Source organism: Micropterus salmoides, unplaced genomic scaffold, assembly GCF_014851395.1.
Source record: "Micropterus salmoides isolate LMB-PRFRI ecotype aquatic unplaced genomic scaffold, ASM1485139v1 Ms_hic_scaffold_3872, whole genome shotgun sequence".
Classification (NCBI taxonomy): Eukaryota; Metazoa; Chordata; class Actinopteri; order Centrarchiformes; family Centrarchidae; genus Micropterus; species Micropterus salmoides.
The window spans coordinates 14,964-36,496 of record NW_024043231.1 but is presented as its reverse complement, the minus strand read 5'-3'; the positions used below and the strand labels follow the sequence as shown (position 1 = coordinate 36,496).

General features: G+C 36.2%; 1 long non-coding RNA gene across 1 annotated transcript; it reads right to left on the bottom strand.

Annotated features, from left to right (window-relative positions):
- Positions 1-5,997: 5,997 nt before the first annotated feature.
- LOC119885030 lies at positions 5,998-21,157 on the bottom strand. The gene is made up of 3 exons (XR_005441152.1): positions 20,802-21,157; positions 6,957-7,049; positions 5,998-6,058 (listed from the first exon to the last, which is right to left on the bottom strand). It is a non-coding gene; the product is annotated as an uncharacterized LOC119885030 (long non-coding RNA).
- Between the last annotated feature and the right edge of the window lie 376 nt (positions 21,158-21,533).

The following is a 21,533-nucleotide window of genomic DNA, read 5'->3' as shown; positions in this document are numbered from 1 at the left end:
GGAAGATATTAAAACCATGGATAATTTAAAAGGCTCGCTCCTCTTAAATTCAGGACAGATTATAGCTTACAAACTGATGATACCTTGGAGCATGAACTGATAGGCATTGTCAGAGATGGAGAAGATGTGGGGTGGAGCCTCAATCCTCTTTTGCCTCTATATCCTGTGACAACTGCGGTGTCATACACTGGGAGCCACTTGTAGGGTTCACAGTGACACAGAACAGCCCTGAGTAGGTCTGTTTTAAGAAGAGAACATATATATTAGATGGACTGTCATACTTGCAATATGTGAGTTTTATTTAATGTTTAAACTGGTCTTACGTAGATCATCCATGCTGCATAGCGCTCTTTGAGGTTATACAGCACAGAAGGTTCACTGAGGTGGGTCATCATGGCCATGTCCTCAATCTTATCGTACTTTGGGGGTTCATGGGGAAGATGTCGTCTTCTTTTACAGTGAGGGTCTGTACGAAAACAGTGGAGAATTAGTTCTAAGAATGTGCAGCAGCATTATGAAATAAAGTGTGAGGATATGTAGTCATTACATTTATCTGTGTGTTTGTATTATGTGAAAATAAGTGTCTACATACCTTCCCTCCCTTAATTTCAACTGGGCTTTGCCACCCTCCTTCTTCACTAGTTTTCCCTTCACATACATCTGAGTGGGCTCCACACAAAATAAGCTTTTGGCATCAAAGGGAGTGTTTTGAGCCTCTATTCTCTCCCTTTCAGATTTCCTGAGGTAAATGGCCGCTGGGCCAAAACACTCCATTTCTGCGTCTGTACTCATGGCTCCTCTGTAAAAATAAATTAAGTATAAATGAAATGATGAAATTGTGTCTTTAAAAAAGATATTTTAAGATTATATTCAAAAAAAATTATAATAGTATTTTTTCTGTCAAGTCACTAGTTGCATGGATGTCATTTACCTTTTTGCTGCCAAGTGATGCAGTTGTTTGTGGGAACTGAAAAAAGTGAGTCATTAGAAAAAGAAAAAACATGCAAAAGCTTCACTTTTTCATCAAACTTTGCAATCTCGCAAAACAACAATTAATTCATTAAAAAAGCATTACTACTGTAAAAAGTGTGTTAGAAGACTCACCTGCGATGGCGCCTGTCGGTTCAAAACTTTTGACGAGTCTGGGAGTGTCTTTTATACTGAAATCTCTGGACACCACACAGGGGCAGCCCTCTTGTTAAGGTCACTGAGACTGTCTTCGAAGAATGACATCAGTTGGCTTAACCTTATCATCACAACTAGTGTCACCTTATCCTGTAGAATACAAAACAAGCTTTAAATGAAACCCCAGATCAAAATCGCAGATTCCTGTCCAGTATTCACCCAGCTGGTTAAGACTATCATTTTCACATCTCATAATGTCTTAATTTGTTCAAAGAAAGAATTGAAACATGCTGTATTTCTTACTAAAGGACTTTTCTTACATATGCAAAAATAAGGAATTAAGATACTACACAACATCTGAATCATGAATATTTGTGAATGTCGGATAGAAAGTCTTTTTACAGGACTATGGTCTCAAACTGTATGCACACATTTAAGTTTGTTGTGACATTAAACAAACCTTTGGCAGTGACATTGTTTCAAACATCTCTTGAGAATAGGGCCAAGAGTTTGGCTGAAGCTAATTAAGATCCCATTATGGTCCATTATGCTGTTGTGCTTTCTCTCCAAAGAAAGATGACGCCTAGGACGCTGTGAAAGTATTCTCTTGTGGTGTGATTAAGTTGCAATAAAAGGTGATATTCAATATGTCTGGCCTTTCTTTACAGTCGTATTAGGACTTAAAGCAAATATAGCCTTCAGTTCACAAATACCCAAGCTCATACTTTGCAATTGTTGACAAATGCATTGAACGCTTTTGTTAATTACATGTCAGATGTATTTCAGCATCCTGTTACTAAGCACCTCAGAAACAAATTCCAGGCTGAGTAGCTCCTTATTCTTGGTTCAGAGTATCAATATTGTTACTAGACCATAAACTCATCAAGTTCAGTTTAGTTCTGTATGGTGGTAAGTAGACATCTGTAGAAGTTTGTTTCTGTTCCTTGTAGTTTCATAAGTTCGGTGGGCGCATGGTGCTAGCATTACTTATTGTTTGGTTCCTGTGGGGGCCTCTGATGCTACAAATGCTTGTGCTGCAAGTATTTGGAAAGGTGTGCCACCCAAATGAGGTATGTGTAACTGTGTGCTCCATGGTCATATAGTTAATATAGTTTAGGAAATGAAAAAGCAATGTATCATACTTAATTGTAGTTGTCAATTGTAGTGTGTTGGTTGCCAATGGTGACACTAATAACAATGATCAGATGAGCTAATGCACAATTCAGTAAAAAAAATATAATCTTGAAAAATAGACATTGAATGAGAACATCTTGTGGTTTCACAATTGCGATTAATATCCATCCATCATTTAGTCACTAAACTAAACTATGCACAAAATTTTAGTGCATAGTTTATATTCCTGTATAACTTAAGTAAACATGCAGAGATGAAAGCATGTAATCACGTAACATTTCTTTTTTTTCATTTTTCATAACATATTTTTCACTGCAGTCTTACCAATGTAGTTGTAATGGATGGTCTTTATTATGTTGTGTAAGCCAGTACTGTAAAGGCCAGTGGTTGTTAATGTGTGTAATGCTGTAATACAAGAGGAGAAGACAAGGTAGGGATTCTGGTAAACACTGATAAACATCACTGTGCGCTACACTAGCAAATGAAGACACTGTATTGTATACAGGGAAAGGTCTGAGAGAAGGCGAATAACAAACAAATAAAAAACCTGAGAAGCTCACATGCACTATGAGATTGGAAGCAATATCTGACCAGTGCAGCTGCTCATTTCATATGAAAAAAAATAGCCAATATAATGTTAATAAGTGTTTTACTATTACAAGAGGCTTCATTTTTAAGTCTTCAATTGTATCCACTGTAGTAATTATTATTTTTAAAGAACCAATAATCAACTGCTAATATTTCCCTTAATGAAAACAATCCACTTAATAGAGCATCTGTTGGTCTTGGTAAACACTGTCCAGTCTTCAGAGTGGCAAAAACATTCCAAAGCTGCTAATATTCCCTTGTGTGTGACAAATAAGACATTTCTGTGCAGGTGCTAAGTAGCACATTGCAAATTTTGTTCTTGTGTGTGCATGGGTGTTTAAGTATGTGCGCGTGTGTGTGTGTTGGGCGTGTGTGTGTGTGTGTGTGTGTGTTACCATTTACTCTTGTAAGAGAGAAATTCAAATTAGTAAGAGCAGAAGGGGTGTGAGGAAAAGACTGTCAAAAAATTGAAGAGTAATTATTTTCTTTGCTGTCTTCTTGAGTCGACGCCAAAACAGATCAATTGCGTTTATAACACTGAAAGCAGAGTTTGAGAAATTTAAATACTTATTTTCAATTGGGCCTTCACTGTTGTTTGTTAACACCTGTGAAATGTAATGTACTTCATTGTGGCATTGCTGACTAATGATAACACTCTAAATTAGTTTGAGAGTATGTGCACATGTGTGTATCCATATCTTATTAATGCAAGTTGATGTGCTTTAATGATTCTTGTCATTTTTGGATTGTGTCCACATGGTAGAATGCACTTACTGCAAATTGCTTTAGATCAAGGCATCAGCTAAATAAATGGAGTATAATACATGCATTAAATTAGGGGTCTTTGAGGTTTTGTGTTGTTTACTACAACTTGATTGAGGTTAAACTACCAAAGTACAGTATTTTGTTAATATTATGGTATGGTCTCTGTCATCTGTGCAAAGATTGTAAGCTTCAATCATTGCATGAACTGGCATTAGTTGGGAGAGGATGAACACTTTTATAGTTTTCTCATTTGCTTAACACATTTCTTGGAATTATGCCTCATTTTGTCAAAACTCCTAACACAAACCCAATTCTCCAAACTTCCTATGTTCAGGTCAAAATGAAGCTCTCCACTACAACACTATAACATAGTCTTACACACTGGTGAGATAAATTCAAAGCAAAACTACAAAAACAGGTTATATGTAATGTTGCTTGTGGCTCTCAAAAATGTTTTACATAATGAACATAACTTCCTTCACGTCTCTCTGGATCCATTGTTCCAAAACTGAATGAACTGACTCTGGTCCTTTTATCTATCTTTTGACGGTTTCTGATTGGTGTGTGATCAATTATGAGTCCTTGTGTTTCTGGGCATTTGTGTGCTAATTGAGCTCAAGCTTTGCTGACTTGAGCAAAAATGATTGAATGTTAGAGCTTTCTAAATGACCACATGGTGTAGTAATGAGAAATGAAAGGATTTGTGTGTAGAGTTTTGCAGTGAAAGTTCAACAAATCTGAATCATGTGTCAAAACAGGGAGTAGTGCTTAAAGTTTAGGGAAATTGGTGTGCTTTTTGATGAATGGCTTATCGTTTTGAAATTTTGTTCAAAAGCCTGGTTATATTATTTAAGCAATCGAGAAAACTGTAGTGCCAAACTACTCATTTTAGTTGCTAAGTTGCTGAATGGTGCGCATTTGTGGATTTCGTGACGAGAGAGCACACTCAGGTAGGTGTGGAGATAAAGTGAAGGTAAGAAACCTGATGTCATGACATTTCATGAAATCAGTATCATGTCTTAAAATGAAGATTTGTTCAGTTTGTTGACCTGAGAATCAGGAACGCCAGGTAACTTCTGCTAATATCCAACTAATTCTAGACATGATGAGATGTAAGTGCATTGGGCTGACAGTGATTGACAGTTCATAAATTAATTTGGGAAGTGTGCTCACGCAAACACTCCGCCAAAGTAACCTTTTGTTTATGATTTATTCATTTGACTGAACCACCAATAACTATTTTATTTGAATTAGTAAAAAATTGCTTTTAACCTTCTGACAAAACAACGTTGCATAATTTTGATCGCAAATGTCAAAGGAGTTCATTGAGTGAAATGCCAAAGTTAGCTGTACTTCTGTTGTAATACGGAAAAGATTTTTTAACAAAGCACTTTCCTACATGACATATGTGTTTCAGTCATTTTCTTGAATACACTCTTCCAGTTGTGTGTCCGTTAATAAGGGATTATCAGCCACCAGATTGAGTACATTGTAATTTTAATTAACTTAAAATGTTTCATATGCCCATAATAAATAACTGGCATGTCAATCCAATTCAGTTTGTTGTCTTTGATTAGTTAAAAATATAATGTTTATGTTTATGTTTAATGTTTATTCTTTAATTTTATTTAAAGGTTTGCAAAGTAGTAGTGGATTTCTTTTATTCATAGGTTCATTCATATCTCACACATATGACACATTTGTACTACACTAGTAATTTCTGTCCCCTACAAGTAAGTGGTTCTCTACATTGGGGTACAGATGAGTATCCAGTTCTGCTTCACTTCCCATGTTTGCCCATTTATGAAAGAGCTTTCCCATATCACTGTGTTGCCAAGCCACATTTTTTCATCCAGGAATAGTTTCACAGTCGGTCAATTAATTATATTCGGAGAGGTGCGCACACCAATGCAAATAAAGGTAATTTGGATAATTTATAGAGAATTATTGTTTCATTGACAAAATGAAGTATATAAATACTGTAATATACAATAAAGACTTCATAGAGATTAGATACAAAATACAACTTGAAATACAACATACAGACACAGAGATTCCAACTTTATTAGAGAGATTACAGGAAAACTGTTATACAACAGTATACCCTCAGCTATCTCTCAGACTTTTCTGTGATGTTTCTGTCAGTTCACATGGATTGGCAGAGGTGCCACCTCACTCAGATCCCCTTTCTTCTCTTCTTCCTTCACTTCCTCTGTGGATAAGCAATAATATAGCATCAGTTAGTTGGTTTGGAATTGTACAAATCCAGCAAAAACGCACATGGCATTTAGCAAGCTACTAATAATTTTACATTATGAAATGGTTAAAAGGGACACTCTTACTTACACTCACACTTATGTTAAAACACAGCCTGTTGTACAATGTTTCTGTGGCTCTGGAGGAGCTTTGCAAAGTTTGTTGATATCTTCAGTTTTATCAGCTGGTGCTTAAGATAAAAATATTAACAGAAATCCTGTGTCACAATTAGGAAATATAGAATCCTGTGATTCTGGAGGTTGACTGGTGACTAAAAGTTTAAAAAAAATTATGTCTGCTTCTTTGACTGTGACAATTCTTCTTTTAAAGGATAGTTTCACAATTTTCATGTATGTCTTTAAACCAAAGTCACACGCCAACATGAATATTAAACAAAAACAGTTGTGTGGAAAAACAAGTTCATCTTTAGATACACTTTGTAATCTTTTTACCAAAAAGAAGGACTTGTCGCCCGTCCTTACACTGAAAGTGCATTAGGAAGGCATCTCTTAATAGGAGGAATGATTAAAGCAAGCAATAACTGTTTCAATGTACACGCAGTGAACCCAATATTTTCATCTCTTGTGAGTTCCCCAACATTAAGGAAGTGCATTTCTAAATCGCTGGAGCAAAAACATAACGGCTATGTTCACTATTGCCCCCTTGGGACAGACGGGCTACTGATGCCTGAGTGAATTAATTAATGAGAATTCAAGCATCTATTCTGGGTGTATAGAGTAGAAGTAGTAGCAGTAGTAGTAGAGTTGAAGCTTCCTGCCGTGCAAGAAGCACAGACATAAACAGTGATTTCTGACTTGTAAGGACTCTGAAACAGTATATCAGTGACTGTTCTATGGTTCCCCAAACATGGCAAGGGCCTACTGTTATGCCAGGGAGCATTAAAAAGATGCGTCTAACTACTGCTTCTAACTACTGACTACTGAACCAACTCTTAAAATGTTGCTCCCATCTTCACAATTTATGACAGCCCTTATTGCAAAAATCAGGCACAGTGCTGACATGTATGCACTTCTAAACATGAGTCACAATTAAACAAATATAAATAAAAATCTTTAAATGTGTCATACCATATGTTAAAAGGTTATGATGGACTGTCCAGCGTGTTTCCCTGCCTTCTGTCCAATGCATGGTGAGATAGATGTGAACAAGCCTCTGTGAACCTGAGCAGGAAAAGACAACATATATTTACATAAGTTAATTATTATTTCTAAATGGGTACTTATATTATAGATTATAGTATACTTTTGCATTTAATGGTCGCACAGCATGAGTTGGTAGAGAGAAGTATCCAATACATTCCATCAAACTCATTTTTGACAGCTATTTCCGGTCCCCCCACCCCACCGGATGTCTGTATGTAACTGATAAGAGGGGGGGCATCCGGTCCCGCCCCAACCGGAAATATGGCTGTATGTAACTGATAAGAGGGGGTTCATCCTGTCCCACCCCAGCCGGAAATATGGCTGTATGTAACTGATAAGAGGGGGTTCATCCTGTCCCACCCCAGCCGGAAATATGGCTGTATGTAACTGATAAGAGGGGGTTCATCCTGTCCCACCCCAGCCGAAATATGTCTGTATGTAACTGATAAGAGGGTTGCGTACATCCTTCCATTGTGTGTGTTTTTCATTGATTTAAAGACTTTATTAAGTAATACAACTTGAATGAATTAACTAGGAGGTGTTTGTGACAATAAATTTATCATTAAAAAAGTATAGCAGTGAGTTATAAGTAAAAGGAGGAATCTCCGGGGCCAGCAAAGGATCAGTAGGAGGTTTCTTTGGAATCAAGTCAGTCTTTATTATTAAACAAGTGAAGAATAAATTGAAATAATGACAGCAAAGCAGTAAAATGGTATAACTGTGAGTAAAAATTAAGCAGCATTATAAATTACCTTCAACAGCATGCAGCAAAATAAGAGTGAGTTCCAAAATTAAACTTTGTAAAATCTTTGCTAAAGCTTTGTGTGAAACTTACCATCATTAAAGAACTAAAGAATAAGATGAAATAATTACAGTAAAATAGTATAACAGTGAGTTAAAATTAAACAGCATTTTTAATTACCTTCAAAATCTTTGCTAAAGCTTTGTGTGACAAACTTACCATCATTAAAGAACTAAAGAATAAGATGAAATAATTACAGTAAAATAGTATAACAGTGAGTTAAAATTAAACAGCATTTTTTAATTACCTTCAAAATCTTTGCTAAAGCTTTGTGTGACAAACTTACCATCAGTAAACAAGTGAAGAATAAATTGAAATAATGACAGTAAAGCAGTAAAATGGTATAACGGTGAGTAAAAATTAAACAGCATTACAAATTACCTTCAACAGCATGCAGCAAAATAAGAGAGTGTTCCAAATTACTTTGCTATTGCTTTGTCTTACAAACTTGCCATCATTATCACTCCAAAGCTGTAGCCTAGAGTTTCCATTTAAATTACCTTCAACAGCATGCAGCAAAATAAGAGTTAATATAAGAGAGTTCCAAAATTAAACTTTGTAAAATCTTTGCTAGTGCTTTGTCTTACAAACTTGCCATCATTATCACTCAAAAGCTGTAGCCTAGTCTTAAACTTGTGAGTCTTAAAACTTTAATCCTTCTAGAGTCTGTGTCTCCTTCTCTGTCCTCTCTCTTTCTGGTGTAGCATAGGCTGTGGGGTGAATTGAGGAATGTGCTCCACCCCCGGACCTCCTTCCATCCCTCCCCTCCCTCTGTTTTCTCAATGAGCCACATCAAGTTGTGTGTTTTAACTGTCATTAGCATCTTCAGGTAATCTTGTAGACCAGTTATGGAATAGAGTTATCTATAACCCCAGACTCCGGTTGTTAAAAACGGTCTGGGTTTATCAGACAGAGTTCGTTTTCGAAACAGGAACCTTTTTATCAGCCGGAGACAAGAGTTTGGAACTGCAGACTATCTAATAATCTGGTTGTACCAGAAGTAACGGCCCCCAGCCCCTCACCAGTTATTTCCCACATGCTGTCACATACAAAATAAGAGGGTGGGCAGAGTTAGCCGTGAGCCAATGATAAGAGACTAGGAGGGGTTACCATAGGCCAATGATGGGAGTCTGTGAAAATAAAACCAGAACATTGTCTTCAAGAAATTGCCAAGAGGGCACTTGGATCCTTGAGCAGTATCTACCTACCAAAGAGGGGACCTCCATGCGGTTAATTTTTTCAGCTAATGAGTGTTTGTATCTCTTAAAGACTTCTTGTTTCTTTCAAAAATGGAAATTTTAACATCAGTGTTAGTAATATTTAAACATTTCTCTGTGATCCAAAAATATTCAGGGCCACTTTATTGAGAATTTACAGTTTTACCTGTTATTCAGAAATAACTTGGATGCATGCACAAATATCAAGGATTGCAGTATTAGCAGCAAAAGGTACTTTATCCAGGGTTCAATTATATAAAATGTCTTATTACACTAGTGCAGTCATTTAAACTTTCTCTTCAGGTTTGTCTGTGGTGCTTGGTCATTTGGTGAAGTAGGCCTTTTTAAAGGGCCTTCATCTTTATCTTATTTTGTATTTGCTCTTCATAATTATAAATTAGGACTAAAATGCTCAGCAGCATGATCCTATTTTTTAAGTAATCACTAAAACAGGTTTATCAACTTTTACTAAACCTTTGGTAAATTCTGTCCCCAAATATTGTGAAATGAAATTGACCAGTTATAGACAAGATTTCTATCAATTTTGCAATGTACTTGTTTCTTCAATCTAAATTTTATAGGATTGCTTTATTTATTGACTGCATTACAGAAACGTCCATTGTTGGCTGGCATGTAATGACACGGAGTTCCCTCTTAGTTCCTTCCTAGCTAGCATGGAGCGACACTCCAGCATGGATGAATAAAGAATGGGGTATTTCTATTAAGAGAATATTGTAATCTAAACTAAATATTTAATTTTTAGTTACACTTACAAAATAAGGACAATTCTTATGTAGCAAAAAAAAAAACTACAAGTGTTAACAGCGTCCAAATAACTCTAAATGTAGTCTTTCAGTAACATATAGACTATGTCCCTCATTCTAAACTAAAGCCTTACTCATAACTAAGTCACTAGTCATGCTAATAGGCCTTCTCTTTCCCTTTAGTAAAAAAAGCTAGAATTATAAAAAAATATATAGTTTACAACTTCATCAACTGGAAACTTCAAGAGCTAAAGTTTGATCCAGCTGCCTTTTGCTAATTAGGGTTAGACTATTACAGAGGTCATGAAATCCAGAACCCTTCCCTTGGGGATGAAGTATTCAAATGCTAGTTAGCTACTTTGTTGACATAACAGGACAGTAGTTTTCTGTGATGAAAATAAAACAGAAGGTTATAATAAATCTCCTACAGGTAAAAGAATAAAAATAAGCTTCTTTATTTCGGCTCAACCGTGATCTGTGCTAATAACACTTATTGCACGTTCCAAAGCTCAACAGGAACCAGCAGCTTCAACAACAAAAGTCTGTAACAATATCTATCATATGGCTTTTTATTTTTATGTAATGCCCAGATTTACCACGGGGTTCTTGACTAGCCAGAACAGGATGTTCAGCAGTCTTACACTGTTTCATTGCAGGTCTTGCATTCAGCCATAGTGGCTAGTTTGCCCTTGACAATAAGGTTTTAGTAAAAAGTCTCATCACTGCTGCGACCTCTTTTTTGAGACCATGCTGTTTCTATTTTTTTTTCTAGTGTCCCCTTCCATAGCATTTTCAGAGACACTACAAAAGAGGAAAACAGATTGCCATCGATAACCCAAACTCTAGGGTTAACTCGTAATTTTCATTACATTTGTTATGTAGTAAATCTACAACTGCAAAGCAATTTAGTGATCCCTACCATGTAGTGATCAAATGTCAATGCTCTCTCTCTCTTCCCCATATTTAAAATGTGTAAACTAATACCGCAAAACTCATCAGGATCAATCTTCTATGTGTAAGTTAACATGTTGCAAATTTTACCCTTGCTACTAAGAGTTAGTACAGGACATGCAACATTAGTCCTCATTTTCCGAGCTGCTTTCTGAGCTGCTTTTGTCAAGCTTTGTGAGACGTGAAAACATTAATTTCACCCCCACAATGTTTCTACATCACTGAAAAGAGCATGTGAAAATCTAGTTTTGGGGAGAAGTCTGTTTTTGCTTGTGATAAGCTACCCAAATGGCACCATCAAAACTTCTAGTTTCACATTTAAAAAATCCTGCCCCCGCCTTCATACTATTTACCTGTTTTGTGAAGCACATGCAGGAAGGATTGAATTACAATCAGCAGTGGTTTTACATGTCAACATTAGGTTATTGCAGAACAACAAAGAAGCCCCTGCTGTGAAGAAGCATTTTGAGTAACAGAATTACATATCATGACAAATACATTAGTATGTACCACCGGTTGTTGTGGCACTAAAAACTGAGTTGATGCTCACTATGACTCTGAACTGATAGTAAAACACATACTTTTGTATTTGTATTGTGTATTTACCATGGGGTTCATGCCCTTCCCTTCTCATGTTCGCCTGTTTGTACCTCTCGTCTGTGTTCTTGTTACACGGTGCAAAAGAAAAAATCTTATCCATTCTAACCAAAACAATACATATGTATAAATATTTACAACTTTACTACAAGTGTTATGTCAGTTACAGGATATTATAAATCTAAAACTTCAAAGCAATGTTAATTACATTTTCATTAGCTTCAGAGTTTTCTACAGCAACTGGCTAGGAGGTGTATCAAGTCATCTGGAAAGGGACATCATGAAAGTGATGGCAATTTTTAGTGAAGTTATATGTTATGGGCACTTATCTGACCAAATACCAGTCTAAAGTGAAAAGGGCAAATGCTTGAGTGACAAAAACAATGCAAAGCAGGAGAGCAAGAGTCAGAGAGACCAAACTGACATAGGTTTATATGGGGACAAGCAGCTGTACTGTCCAACAAAATACTAATGAAGACACTAATTTTAAATTTAAAGTTTGGTGATGTTGACACTGACTTGCATTAAAATAGCTTTAAAAGCGGCTTGCTAGTTAAACATTTCTATTGGGGCATACCTGTAGAGATGTGCCTTCCAGAGCGGTTTTAATATATCGGGGTGGAAAATAAAAACACGTATTAAGAATATATTAACATAATAATTTAATAGAAATACGGTAGCTTTGCTTAGCCTACATGCAATAATCAATCGCCTGACTCTCTCCATCCCTGCAGAATGTACAGGCTAGTATACCACCATATAGTTGATCATGTGTTATACGCTAATTCCAACGTTTCTTTTCTTGATTCCCATGTGGAGAGACAAAACTTTTTAAATGACGTGTACATTTTGACTGGTTTTCCACAAAGGTAGCAGTAGGTTATATTACTTACTAAAGGGGATGTCTTTAAAGACTGGATGTACTGATCGTCACCAGTTTCAGCACTATCCTTAACAGACGTGTCTTCAGTATTTCCATTAAGAGCTTTAGCCCAAACTCCTGGTACTTGTACTTGCTTCATTTCCCTACAAGTGTTTTCACTGTGTTGTGTTGACTGCAGTCTTAGGGTTGGACATTTTATATTAAGTTCTTCTGAGGGTTGCAAATATTATGAACGTCCTGCTGTGCTTTCCCATGAACTAGTCTGATTGACTGTAAGAATCAGGTACATATTCCTCCTCTGATAAATTCTATTCACTTGGACTTGTTTTTTTAAAAAAAAGCTTAAAAAGGTCTTAGTGAGTACATAACTTTGAGAATAATTCCGCAATGACACTTACGAGCCTACCTAACTATTAACATGTTTAAGCTTAAATATAGATTTTTGCTGTTGAAAGTAAATAACAAAACTCATTGTATCACGCATAATCTATACTGATAATCATTTAGATGCTTAATTTGGTTGTTTTATTTGAAGCATGTGCAATTCATCGGTTGGGTTGATTTTTTCACTTCACTTTAATTGAGGTGCAAATTGATGTTTATGTGTCTCTTTGTTATTTATCAAGAAAATTAGTACTAAAACTTTGCAAAGAGGTACAAACATAAGATTCTAAAATGGGAGACTGTATAGCTTTTACATGGAAGCCAATTTGACTTTTTATATGGATGTATGCGTTTAAAGTATTTCAGATTGTTTGTGAAGAAAATGGTTGCTGCAAACTTGTTGGATTGCAACCTGCAAGACTTAAGATAGTTGAATAGATGCTGAAAGTGTTAAATATTTGTCTAGATACTGTTTGGTCCACACTGTCTTTGGTGTGCATTTTAACCCATCCATGTTGGGTCCAAAAAATTCATGTGCACTAGAGTAGCTCTAAGTTCTTCACCAAATTAGAAGTGTAATTTGCTAATGAAAATGTAATTTCATAATCAATACTGTTGTCAGCACAACGGTCAACTTGAGGAGGGCTCCTCAGCAGTACCAGCCTTGGAAAATGTGCCAGATGAAGTGAACCCTTTTCCCCTCTTATGTGGCGTGGTGTGAGATGTAAAGGTGAGTATTTTAATAAATAAATGTTGCATTCATGAATGCTTAACTTTAAACATAATAAGTAATAGTCTTTTATCTTCTGTTAGAATGCTATTTCAGTGAAGGTGGTAGTTAAGTGTTTTAATTTAACTTTTTAATCTTTGGTTCACCAATATGCAGTCTATTGGAACTTGATACATGCAAAGCAGCAAATATTATATTTACAGAGGGTAAAAACTTCCTTGATTCCTTCCTAATTAATTGTGATTCTTCATATGCATCACTTTACAAATTTCTACAATAATCCTCAAGGTGGGTTCACACCTAAAGGTCTTAGAATAAACCATTTTGTGGAAATGTCATCTGATTATTGGTTGTTCAGTGGGTAAAATATATTTCTACCTGGATATCGTACATCACGGAGTTAGCCCTGCAAATGGCTAAAAGGATAAAAGCAGGCAATGTTTACATAATACATATGTATTATGTATGTCCTTGATTGAATTCATGAATTTTGGACCCAACATGGATGGGTTAAAATGCACACCAAAGACAGTGTGGACCAAACAGTATCTAGACAAATATTTAACACTTTCAGCATCTATTCAACTATCTTAAGTCTTGCAGGTTGCAATCCAACAAGTTTGCAGCAACCATTTTCTTCACAAACAATCTGAATACTTTAAACGCATACATCCATATAAAAAGTCAAATTGGCTTCCATGTAAAAGCTATACAGTCTCCCATTTTAGAATCTTATGTTTGTACCTCTTTGCAAAGTTTTAGTACTAATTTTCTTGATAAATAACAAAGAGACACATAAACATCAATTTGCACCTCAATTAAAGTGAAGTGAAAAAATCAACCCAACCGATGAATTGCACATGCTTCAAAAGAAACAACCAAATTAAGCATCTAAATGATTATCAGTATAGATTATGCGTGATACAATGAGTTTTGTTATTTACTTTCAACAGCAAAAATCTATATTTAAGCTTAAACATGTTAATAGTTAGGTAGGCTCGTAAGTGTCATTGCGGAATTATTCTCAAAGTTATGTACTCACTAAGACCTTTTAAGCTTTTTTTAAAACCAAGTCCAAGTGAATAGAATTTATCAGAGGAGGAATATGTACCTGATTCTTACAGTCAATCAGACTAGTTCATGGGAAAGCACAGCAGGACGTTCAAAATATTTGCAACCCTCAGAAGAACTTAATATAAAATGTCCAACCCTAAGACTGCAGTCAACACAACACAGTGAAAACACTTGTAGGGAAATGAAGCAAGTACAAGTACCAGGAGTTTGGGCTAAAGCTCTTAATGGAAATACTGAAGACACGTCTGTTAAGGATAGTGCTGAAACTGGTGACGATCAGTACATACAGTCTTTAAAGACATCCCCTTTAGTAAGTAATATAACCTACTGCTACCTTTGTGGAAAACCAGTCAAAATGTACACGTCATTTAAAAAGTTTTGTCTCTCCACATGGGAATCAAGAAAAGAAACGTTGGAATTAGCGTATAACACATGATCAACTATATGGTGGTATACTAGCCTGTACATTCTGCAGGGATGGAGAGAGTCAGGCGATTGATTAATTGCATGTAGGCTAAGCAAAGCTACCGTATTTCTATTAAATTATTATGTTAAATATTCTTAATACGTGTTTTTATTTTCCACCCCGATATATTAAAACCGCTCTGGAAGGCACATCTCTACAGGTATGCCCCAATAGAAATGTTTAACTAGCAAGCCGCTTTTAAAGCTATTTTAATGCAAGTCAGTGTCAACATCACCAAACTTTAAATTTAAAATTAGTGTCTTCATTAGTATTTTGTTGGACAGTACAGCTGCTTGTCCCCATATAAACCTATGTCAGTTTGGTCCTCTGACTCTTGCTCTCCTGCTTTGCATTGTTTTTGTCACTCAAGCATTTGCCCTTTTCACTTTAGACTGGTATTTGGTCAGATAAGTGCCCATAACATATAACTTCACTAAAAATTGCCATCACTTTCATGATGTCCCTTTCCAGATGACTTGATACACCTCCTAGCCAGTTGCTGTAGAAAACTCTGAAGCTAATGAAAATGTAATTAACATTGCTTTGAAGTTTTAGATTTATAATATCCTGTAACTGACATAACACTTGTAGTAAAGTTGTAAATATTTATACATATGTATTGTTTTGGTTAGAATGGATAAGATTTTTTCTTTTGCACCGTGTAACAAGAACACAGACGAGAGGTACAAACAGGCGAACATGAGAAGGGAAGGGCATGAACCCCATGGTAAATACACAATACAAATACAAAAGTATGTGTTTTACTATCAGTTCAGAGTCATAGTGAGCAATCAACTCAGTTTTTAGTGCCACAACAACCGGTGGTACATACTAATGTATTTGTCATGATATGTAATTCTGTTACTCAAAATGCTTCTTCACAGCAGGGGGCTTCTTTGTTGTTCTGCAATAACCTAATGTTGACATGTAAAACCACTGCTGATTGTAATTCAATCCTTCCTGCATGTGCTTCACAAAACAGGTAAATAGTATGAAGGCGGGGGCAGGATTTTTTTAAATGTGAAACTAGAAGTTTTGATGGTGCCATTTGGGTTAGCTTATCACAAGCAAAAACAGACTTCTCCCCAAAACTAGATTTTCACATGCTCTTTTCAGTGATGTAGAAACATTGTGGGGGTGAAATTAATGTTTTCACGTCTCACAAAGCTTGACAAAAGCAGCTCAGAAAGCAGCTCGGAAAATGAGGACTAATGTTGCATGTCCTGTACTAACTCTTAGTAGCAAGGGTAAAATTTGCAACATGTTAACTTACACATAGAAGATTGATCCTGATGAGTTTTGCGGTATTAGTTTTACACATTTTAAATATGGGGAAGAGAGAGAGCATTGACATTTGATCACTACATGGTAGGGATCACTAAATTGCTTTGCAGTTGTAGATTTACTACATAACAAATGTAATGAAAATTACGAGTTAACCCTAGAGTTTGGGTTATCGATGGCAATCTGTTTTCCTCTTTTGTAGTGTCTCTGAAAATGCTATGGAAGGGGACACTAGAAAAAAAAATAGAAACAGCATGGTCTCAAAAAAGAGGTCGCAGCAGTGATGAGACTTTTTACTAAAACCTTATTGTCAAGGACAAACTAGCCACTATGGCTGAATGCAAGACCTGCAATGAAACAGTGTAAGACTGCTGAACATCCTGTTCTGGCTAGTCAAGAACCCCGTGGTAAATCTGGGCATTACATAAAAATAAAAAGCCATATGATAGATATTGTTACAGACTTTTGTTGTTGAAGCTGCTGGTTCCTGTTGAGCTTTGGAACGTGCAATAAGTGTTATTAGCACAGATCACGGTTGAGCCGAAATAAAGAAGCTTATTTTTATTCTTTTACCTGTAGGAGATTTATTATAACCTTCTGTTTTATTTTCATCAACAGAAAACTACTGTCCTGTTATGTCAACAAAGTAGCTAACTAGCATTTGAATACTTCATCCCCAAGGGAAGGGTTCTGGATTTCATGACCTCTGTAATAGTCTAACCCTAATTAGCAAAAGGCAGCTGGATCAAACTTTAGCTCTTGAAGTTTCCAGTTGATGAAGTTGTAAACTATATATTTTTTTATAATTCTAGCTTTTTTTACTAAAGGGAAAGAGAAGGCCTATTAGCATGACTAGTGACTTAGTTATGAGTAAGGCTTTAGTTTAGAATGAGGGACATAGTCTATATGTTACTGAAAGACTACATTTAGAGTTATTTGGACGCTGTTAACACTTGTAGTTTTTTTTTTTGCTACATAAGAATTGTCCTTATTTTGTAAGTGTAACTAAAAATTAAATATTTAGTTTAGATTACAATATTCTCTTAATAGAAATACCCCATTCTTTTATTCATCCATGCTGGAGTGTCGCTCCATGCTAGCTAGGAAGGAACTAAGAGGGAACTCCGTGTCATTACATGCCAGCCAACAATGGACGTTTCTGTAATGCAGTCAATAAATAAAATGCAATCCTATAAAATTTAGATTGAAGAAACAAGTACATTGCAAAATTGATAGAAATCTTGTCTATAACTGGTCAATTTCATTTCACAATATTTGGGGACAGAATTATACCAAAGGTTTAGTAAAAGTTGATAAACCTGTTTTAGTGATTACTTAAAAAATAGGATCATGCTGCTGAGCATTTTAGTCCTAATTTATAATTATGAAGAGCAAATACAAAATAAGATAAAGATGAAGGCCCTTTAAAAAGGCCTACTTCACCAAATGACCAAGCACCACAGACAAACCTGAAGAGAAAGTTTAAATGACTGCACTAGTGTAATAAGACATTTTATATAATTGAACCCTGGATAAAGTACCTTTTGCTGCTAATACTGCAATCCTTGATATTTGTGCATGCATCCAAGTTATTTCTGAATAACAGGTAAAACTGTAAATTCTCAATAAAGTGGCCCTGAATATTTTTGGATCACAGAGAAATGTTTAAATATTACTAACACTGATGTTAAAATTTCCATTTTTGAAAGAAACAAGAAGTCTTTAAGAGATACAAACACTCATTAGCTGAAAAAAATTAACCGCATGGAGGTCCCCTCTTTGGTAGGTAGATACTGCTCAAGGATCCAAGTGCCCTCTTGGCAATTTCTTGAAGACAATGTTCTGGTTTTATTTTCACAGACTCCCATCATTGGCCTATGGTAACCCCTCCTAGTCTCTTATCATTGGCTCACGGCTAACTCTGCCCACCCTCTTATTTTGTATGTGACAGCATGTGGGAAATAACTGGTGAGGGGCTGGGGGCCGTTACTTCTGGTACAACCAGATTATTAGATAGTCTGCAGTTCCAAACTCTTGTCTCCGGCTGATAAAAATAGGTTCCTGTTTCGAAAACGAACTCTGTCTGATAAACCCAGACCGTTTTTAACAACCGGAGTCTGGGGTTATAGATAACTCTATTCCATAACTGGTCTACAAGATTACCTGAAGATGCTAATGACAGTTAAAACACACAACTTGATGTGGCTCATTGAGAAAACAGAGGGAGGGGAGGGATGGAAGGAGGTCCGGGGGTGGAGCACATTCCTCAATTCACCCCACAGCCTATGCTACACCAGAAAGAGAGAGGACAGAGAAGAGGAGACACAGACTCTAGAAGGATTAAAGTTTTAAGACTCACAAGTTTAAGACTAGGCTACAGCTTTTGAGTGATAATGATGGCAAGTTTGTAAGACAAAGCACTAGCAAAGATTTTACAAAGTTTAATTTTGGAACTCTCTTATATTAACTCTTATTTTGCTGCATGCTGTTGAAGGTAATTTAAATGGAAACTCTAGGCTACAGCTTTGGAGTGATAATGATGGCAAGTTTGTAAGACAAAGCAATAGCAAAGTAATTTGGAACACTCTCTTATTTTGCTGCATGCTGTTGAAGGTAATTTGTAATGCTGTTTAATTTTTACTCACCGTTATACCATTTTACTGCTTTACTGTCATTATTTCAATTTATTCTTCACTTGTTTACTGATGGTAAGTTTGTCACACAAAGCTTTAGCAAAGATTTTGAAGGTAATTAAAAAATGCTGTTTAATTTTAACTCACTGTTATACTATTTTACTGTAATTATTTCATCTTATTCTTTAGTTCTTTAATGATGGTAAGTTTGTCACACAAAGCTTTAGCAAAGATTTTGAAGGTAATTAAAAAATGCTGTTTAATTTTAACTCACTGTTATACTATTTTACTGTAATTATTTCATCTTATTCTTTAGTTCTTTAATGATGGTAAGTTTGTCACACAAAGCTTTAGCAAAGATTTTACAAAGTTTAATTTTGGAACTCACTCTTATTTTGCTGCATGCTGTTGAAGGTAATTTATAATGCTGCTTAATTTTTACTCACAGTTATACCATTTTACTGCTTTGCTGTCATTATTTCAATTTATTCTTCACTTGTTTAATAATAAAGACTGACTTGATTCCAAAGAAACCTCCTACTGATCCTTTGCTGGCCCCGGAGATTCCTCCTTTTACTTATAACTCACTGCTATACTTTTTTAATGATAAATTTATTGTCACAAACACCTCCTAGTTAATTCATTCAAGTTGTATTACTTAATAAAGTCTTTAAATCAATGAAAAACACACACAATGGAAGGATGTACGCAACCCTCTTATCAGTTACATACAGACATATTTCCGGCTGGGGTGGGACAGGATGAACCCCCTCTTATCAGTTACATACAGCCATATTTCCGGCTGGGGTGGGACAGGATGAACCCCCTCTTATCAGTTACATACAGCCATATTTCCGGCTGGGGTGGGACAGGATGAACCCCCTCTTATCAGTTACATACAGCCATATTTCCGGTTGGGGCGGGACCGGATGCCCCCCCTCTTATCAGTTACATACAGACATCCGGTGGGGTGGGGGGACCGGAAATAGCTGTCAAAAATGAGTTTGATGGAATGTATTGGATACTTCTCTCTCTGTTGGTGATGTGGTGTAATGTTAAGGGACCAGAGGATAATGATAAAGAAGCTGGTAACATAAGCAGCATGTTTGCACCTTTGCAACTTGAGGCTCCCTCTGGTGTTTATAAGATGCCAGTGACCCCCACCACCCAACCACACACACACACACATACTCAGTGTGGTCCACCACACTTAATGTGGTCTTCTTAATATGAAAAGTTACTGCACAAAGGTTTTGAACCACCTCTCAATTTGCATCATCCAAATTGAAACGAGCAGCCTCCAAAATATTGTGTATGACTGACAGACTGTTGGAGACAGTTCTACAGTCACCCCACAAACTCCTCACCATCGGATCCCACACTATAATCCCGGGAGCTCTTTTACAAGATGGACAAGCAGCCAGGGTCAAAACCCAACACTGAAACTTAACATTAAACCCTAAACCTAGTCACAAACAAAATATTTTGACATTCTTCAAATTGACAACGATTCCACTCACTGGTTCTTAGAGTAGTATCTGAGTATAGTTTAATGTGAACATGCGTTGAAAGACTGCAATAGCATATCAAAACAATATCAAGGTACATTTGGTATAAATGACACTAAAGCAAGTTTGATACAGCTCAATACAAGTTCTTAAAAAGCAAAACACATTCTTGAGATTTTTTTACCTTGAGGTCACAGCTGCACAGATAGTGAGCTTGACATACACGTCCTTATTTTACAAACCAAAAACATTGTTAGTGAAAGTTATGAAACATTTTAACTTCTGTTCTAAAACAACCAAATGTACAATGTACAAATGATCCGAAGGACTTCCACAAAACAGGGTTTTAAAGTCAGTCCATAGAAAATTAGTGTTTGAACATAACTAAAACCTTTCTATAGAATTTAACCTTTAAAAATATAATATACTAACTGGATCATAATTACAATCTTCAAATATATGAATATATGTACTTACATGGTTAAACAGGGATGCTACTGTCATGGAACATGTATCTCCATGCTCTTTGTGGCCAGCTTGTAGACAGGAATGTTACAATCACCTTGGTTTGTTATCCCGAGCCCAGTTGTTTCTGCGAGACAAATGAAGAAACTGACAGATGGAGATCAAAGACACAATAAGCCTCTCGAGCATGTGGCATTTGGCTTGAGCATCAACACAAGCCTGGTGCTATATTTGAGTTTTGTCCTAATAAGACAACAGATTACACAGCAGGTATAGTGTAACTCATGCTCACTGAAGACAGAGGCTCATTATATCTTCTTGGTAACCACTTTAGAATTTCTTATTCATTGCCACAAGTAGAAACTCTTTCCAACAGAAACAGTGACTAACCACACTTCTACATTTTGCCGGCTGTGAGCCACGTTCTTGGAAAAAAACTTTTGGCTACAAGTCCACCTGCCATCTATGACAACATCTTCTATCCCATCACATACTGTAGACATCTAAAAAACAAAAACAGCTTAGAAGGTCATGCCCTAAACATATTGAACTTTAACATACACAAAACCCCATCATGGTGAGGTGATTTGTGAAACATAAAGGAAGTCGAGTAGCAATCAATCACTCAGTTGCTCTACATTTGGGGACTGTTTCCATCTCCCTTGTGAATCCCTCAAGAAGAAGAATAAGAACAGCTGTTGGCACTGTTGTGAAAAATAATCCCTTGGCAGGCCATCCTTTTCT